Here is a 5,901-nt window from a genome sequence, read left to right on the forward strand (position 1 = left end):
AAACACAAGACATTTTTTAGAAATGAACTCAAAGGGAAGGGCCAAAGAAAAAACAAACAAACTCAAGCACAGATTAACAATACTTCACCAAAACGTACAAGAAGTCTCTAATAAAATTAACAGATTAATTCATTTTATAGAGTCTACAAAACCCAAAACCAAAATGTCGTAATTCCTCAGTGAACATGGACTTAAACCACATCAAATTGAAAATGTCGAATTAATACCGGGATACTGCCTCAAAGCACATTATAGCAGGGAACATCACAGAAAGGGAGGCGTGGCAATATTGGTGGAAGAACACCTAGTAAAGGATACAGAAAAGATAGAAACAACGTTGTATTGTCAAGAACTGCTCTGTGAAATGGCTATGATACAAATAACCTAAAAAAAACATGCCTTAACATCATGGGCATATACAGGCCACCTGATGCAGACGTTGCCGAGGCACTAAACAAACTCTCAATTTGCCATTGAAGAAACCAAAATAGAGAACTCACCCTTAATCATTATGGGAGACATAAACATAGATATCCTCAACCCAGGACAGGAAAACCATTAAACTAAAAGAAACACTTGCTTTGCACAACATCCGAAGATTAAATCTACCAGCTACAAGGATAACTCAACATTCAAGAACATCAATCGATTGTATTTGCACCAATATCCCTGATGATGAAACTACAAAAAGCATAGTAATAGAGGGAAGAATCTCTGATCACACCGCACAACTCCACACACTCTACACAGAAACACCAGCTCAAAAACCAACCATGGTGTGTAGAGCCCTCAGAGAAGAAAAATTTAAACCAACTGAAACTCCTTCTTTCAAATGAATCATGGGAGAACCTGACTGAAGCTCTCAACGGTCGAAGAGGCATACAACATTTTCAATAAAACCTTAACACAGGCTCTAAACACTGCATGCCCTAAAAAGAAAATTAGACCTAAAAAAAAGTACAAGCCAAAGCACTTTATTGATGAAGAAGCAATCAGGCTCAAAAGAGACTATTTAACATCTCAAAGTCGATTTGAAGTGACAGGAAATCAAAATGATAAAGCAGAGGCAAACTTAAAGAAAAAGAGCTACGATCAAAGATTGAAATTCTTGAGACAGCAAGCAACCACCAACTATATAACCAGAGCTGAAAACAAGTCAAAGGCTGTATGGGAGGTGATAAACAATGCTCGAAACAAAAAGAAAAGCCCATCAGAGCTCAAACTCCACATAAAATGGTGAAATAAAATAACAAGTACAAAAATAATAGCAAACCAATTTAACACATATTTTGTAAATGTAGCAGAGGAGACTCTGGAAAAAATCCCAGCTTCCGAGAGGAAACCAATACATCCCGCAACCCATGAACCGACTGAAAATCTCAATATCATTACAGACACAAGCACTAAAGAGGTCAGGGCCACTATCACTGAAATGAAAACTAAGAATTTCAGCCGGCATTGATGAGATATCCACAAAAATACTGAAGCCAGCACTGTGCAGATGAACTCACATCTCCCCCTTACCGTTATTTTCAACAGATCATTCCGAGAAGGGAGGTTTCCCTCAGAACTAAAGGTCTCAAAAATCTACCCAAAATTCAAAAAATGGTGAAAAAACACAAATTAGCAATTACAGGCCCATTTCCCTTATCTCAACATTTTCAAAAGTGTGTGAAAAAATTGTCCTAAAGAGACTTCTAGACCACTGTGCTAGAAACAAACTTGCTTACCGACAACCAGCATGGCTTCTCTACAGGAAAATCAACCACCACAGCAATAATAAAGCTAATTGAAAACCGTAGTAGACAACTTAGAAGCAGGAAAACTAACAACCGCTATACTACTTGACTTGAGTAAGGCCTTTCGACTGCCTCAGTCACAGTCTTATCATGAATAAATTAGGACACCTGTGGAGTGAGTGACACTGCAAAAAAATGGTTTAAAAAAGCTACTTAGAGGGACGACAACAACTCGTTGAACTGAAACATACACACAGAGGAATCACAGAAGAAATAAGATCAACGCCTCTTCCAGTTCAAAGAGGCGTGCCTCAAGGATCGGTTCTAGGACCAGCACTCTTCATCTTGTTTGTAAATGACTTGCCTCACTATGTGGGAGAAATTTTGCCTACCTCTCATGTACGCGGATGATACAACCCTGCTACTTAAAGGACAAACCGCAGACGACCTGGCAGTATCATCCTACGTTGCCCTCAAACATGGCATACCAATATTGCAATGGGAATGATCTGGTAGCAAACCCGACTAAAACCAGCCAGATAGCATTTGGAAGAAGAGCGACCGAAGTTCAAATCATCCCAGATGTACGCTTGGAGACACATGTTAAGTTCTTAGGCTTGACTATAGATGAAAACATCTCTTGGACCCACACATAGACAATCTGAGTAAAAGACTAAATACTAGCCTATACATGATAAAACAATAATATCTCTGAGCAACTTAGAAACAGCTAAAACAGCTTATTTTTCTCTATTTGAATCACACGTAAGATATGGTCTTTCTGTATGGGGTGGTACATCAAAACTCAACCTAAAAAGAATCCTGACACTCCAAAAGAAATGTATTAGGGCCCTTGCCGGCCTACACCACCTTGGATAGCTGCAGAGATGCATTCAGAGCACAGAAAATCATGACTGTTGTCCTCACTCTACATCCAAGAGGTAGTGATGTATGTAGATGGAAAAGATCTGCCGAGGAACAAGGACACTCACCATCACACACCAGAAACGGTGAGCTTTACATCCTGCCAGCACACCACCTAAAGCTATTTGAAACTAAACCATCCTACATCGGCAGAAAACTTCACAATTCACTGCCTCAAGAAATGCACACCAAGAGAGGGAACTCGCTGAGGTCGGCACTAAAAGCATGGCTCTTGGACCGACCATTTTACAAACTCGAAGAATTCTACAGTGAAACTCTTATCTAAAACTGCTTGAAGACTCAAAAACTCACATTATTGTAAAAGACACTATTTGTAATCTCAATGATTGTAAATAAAGATGATTCTGATTCTGATTCTGATGACAATGCCGCTTCTCACACTTCAGTAAAAAACTTGGTAAATTTTGGTAAAAATTGCACCAAAACGATGGAGCACATAATAACTGAACTCGCTATAAGTGAATTCTGATTATTGTACAATGTGAAGAAACATGTGCCTGGTCATTGCGTTTTTCTTTGGAATCCAAAATTATTGATGAGGAGATTCGTAAATATTTTGACTACATTCCAAAAATTAGGTTGATAGGTGCTTCAACGAGTGGAAAATCCTACTCAAAAATGCGTGGATGCTGGAGGAGACTGTTGAATATGCCTAGTGTTTGGTAAGTCGGTGTGAACCTTGTATATGGTGACTGTACTCCCAATTTTAATGGTTTCATCCGATTTAAAGGACGTCTTGATTAACTCTGTTAATAAATTGAATACGAATATTTCCACAAACGAGGTGTAACTGCATTGCAGGGAAACCAACTTAATTCTAAATTTTAAATGCCCTTTAGTACAACTAAGGATAATATTAATGCTGTATTTCAACTTAAAAATACAGATTCAACTGGCTGGGACGAAAGCCTGATATAGATTGTAAAATAGGTTTACAATTAAAATTATACAATTCATATTATGGTCCAATATTTTGCTAAAATAATACATTTTCCTTTATCAACTGGTTGTTAAAAAAAAGACATAGCTTTATGTTATGATAATTCACCTTTTCAAATATGAATAGAATAATAATTATACAATAGTCTAATACAATGATAAAACTGAAAGGGGATTTTAAAAAGAGGAAAAATGTTGGTAAAAGAAACTCATGGTTATAGTTAGTCCTGCCAAACCAAGTTCTTTGAGCCAATATTAGTCAATCCTGCCTTTACAAAGCTAACCTGCCAAAGTACAAGTCCAAAAAGCGGAAAAGCTACTGAAGACATTCAAAAAGAACCTAGACAGAGAATTAGTTGCCAAGAAAAAGCTGGAAGATGAGTTTTAGCTGAAGAAGGCCCAGATAAGTTTTCCTATGGTCTTGGAATGTATTAGGTATCTAAGATTTTTAGTCACTATATTCTTCTTTTGTAGCTGTTTTCCGAAACTTAAGTGTTATAACATAAATAACCCATTATCTCAGAGACTAATCAATACATCCCAATGAAAGTTTGTGCCCGTATGAATGCAGTATAGATACAACTTTTAACGGAAATATTTTGTTGTAATTATTATGCAACAAAAATAATTTTTTAAGCTATGTAAACTTTTAAAACATTTAGATATTTAGTAATAATTATTATTCGACAAAAATACAAGGTTGAAATGTCCCCACCTATCTCTGTAAGTATATGGTTGAAATTTGGAAGTGATCTAACCACTATTTCAGAGTCATACCAACTTGCATTATCGTAATACATTACACTAAATTTAGTTCTTTACTGAACTGTGCTTATTTCTTGAAACCAATAATATTATATTATGTTAATCTCAATTTTGGCTTCATCATAATCTCTCCACAATTGCCGCTGTGTCTTTATTTCTTTAAAAAGGTGTAGCACTTTTGGTTCTCAACAATTTAAAAATGTAGAAAAGAAAGAACAATTTGATTCTTTTTCTGAGGTAAATAAGGCTTTTGACGTCGTTAACCAAGTACTGTCAGAGTTTCTTAAAATAGTGTAATAGTGTGAGTCAAGACTAAGATATGGAATATTTTTCTGGGAAATCTTTCTTCAGAATTTCAAAAGAATTTAAGTTGCGCATGGTTTTCCGTATAGTTTTAGGTCTTGGACCGCGAGAAAGTTGTAGAGGATAGTTTTCGACCAGATAGTATCTTAACTCTGTGTCCTCTGTTTAGATTTATCGTTGTATTAGTTTTAGTTTTAATAACGACAATGTGTTTAAAATACCAGGTCATAGAACAATAGAAACTGAAATCTAAATATTTATAATAATTAAATTCTCTGTTTTGGTCCTAAATAATTTAGTAATTAAAAATGTGTAAAAGTACAAATCTCAAGTCAGACATTAAAGTACCACGATATTTTCTTACCTTGGTTAGTACATACAGTTTTAGTGAGCATATTTTAATTATTAAAATATGATTTAAAATCAATTAAACACGTCATTGCATAACTTTAGCATACTTAGTAGTAATTTTATTTCTGTACATAGATCAACTATACAAAACACGTTTTGATAAATACCAAATTTTCTACATTTTCCCTATCTTAAGTGTTTTTATAGAATTTTCTACCGTACTATAATAAAATAGTGAAACAATTTTGTTAGAAACTTGCCGAGAAGTGTAACAGTAACAGCTAATGAAATAAAATATTTCAAATATTACAATCGGCAAACAAAAAGGTGTGCTTTATTTTTTTAGTTAAAACAAACACTTTCAACACTTATCATTAACAAAAATACTAATATACAACTACTTTCAACATTAATAAAGATGAAAATAATGTTTAGACTATTACAGACTAGCCGTTCAAAGTGACTTGGTAAGTGTTCAATGCCATTACTCGTCGTCTCTCTCACTCGAGCGCGGGAAGTGCTGCTGGATAAAAAATTAATATTTGTAAACAGAAAATCTAACAATCAGAAACATTTTTCATTATTTCCATGGTAATCAAAATTAATTACTCATTCAAAATTCAAAATTGAAGCATCAACATGCTACAAAGTTTAGGCCGAATATTATTTGATTTATAACCATAGTTGTCACCTCCATTTTGGATTTACCTCCATAAGGAATGATAGATTGTTATAGAGCTTGTTAATAGCATGTCAGCTAGATTTTTACCCCATCAGGGCGAAGTAGAATGTGCCACCTCTGGCTCAGTTTTGCCAGAGGTGAGTGTATGGTTCCGTGTCGGAGAATGCAGTATAAAGA

Source organism: Homalodisca vitripennis, chromosome 5 (assembly GCF_021130785.1).
Source record: "Homalodisca vitripennis isolate AUS2020 chromosome 5, UT_GWSS_2.1, whole genome shotgun sequence".
NCBI classification, from domain to species: Eukaryota; Metazoa; Arthropoda; class Insecta; order Hemiptera; family Cicadellidae; genus Homalodisca; species Homalodisca vitripennis.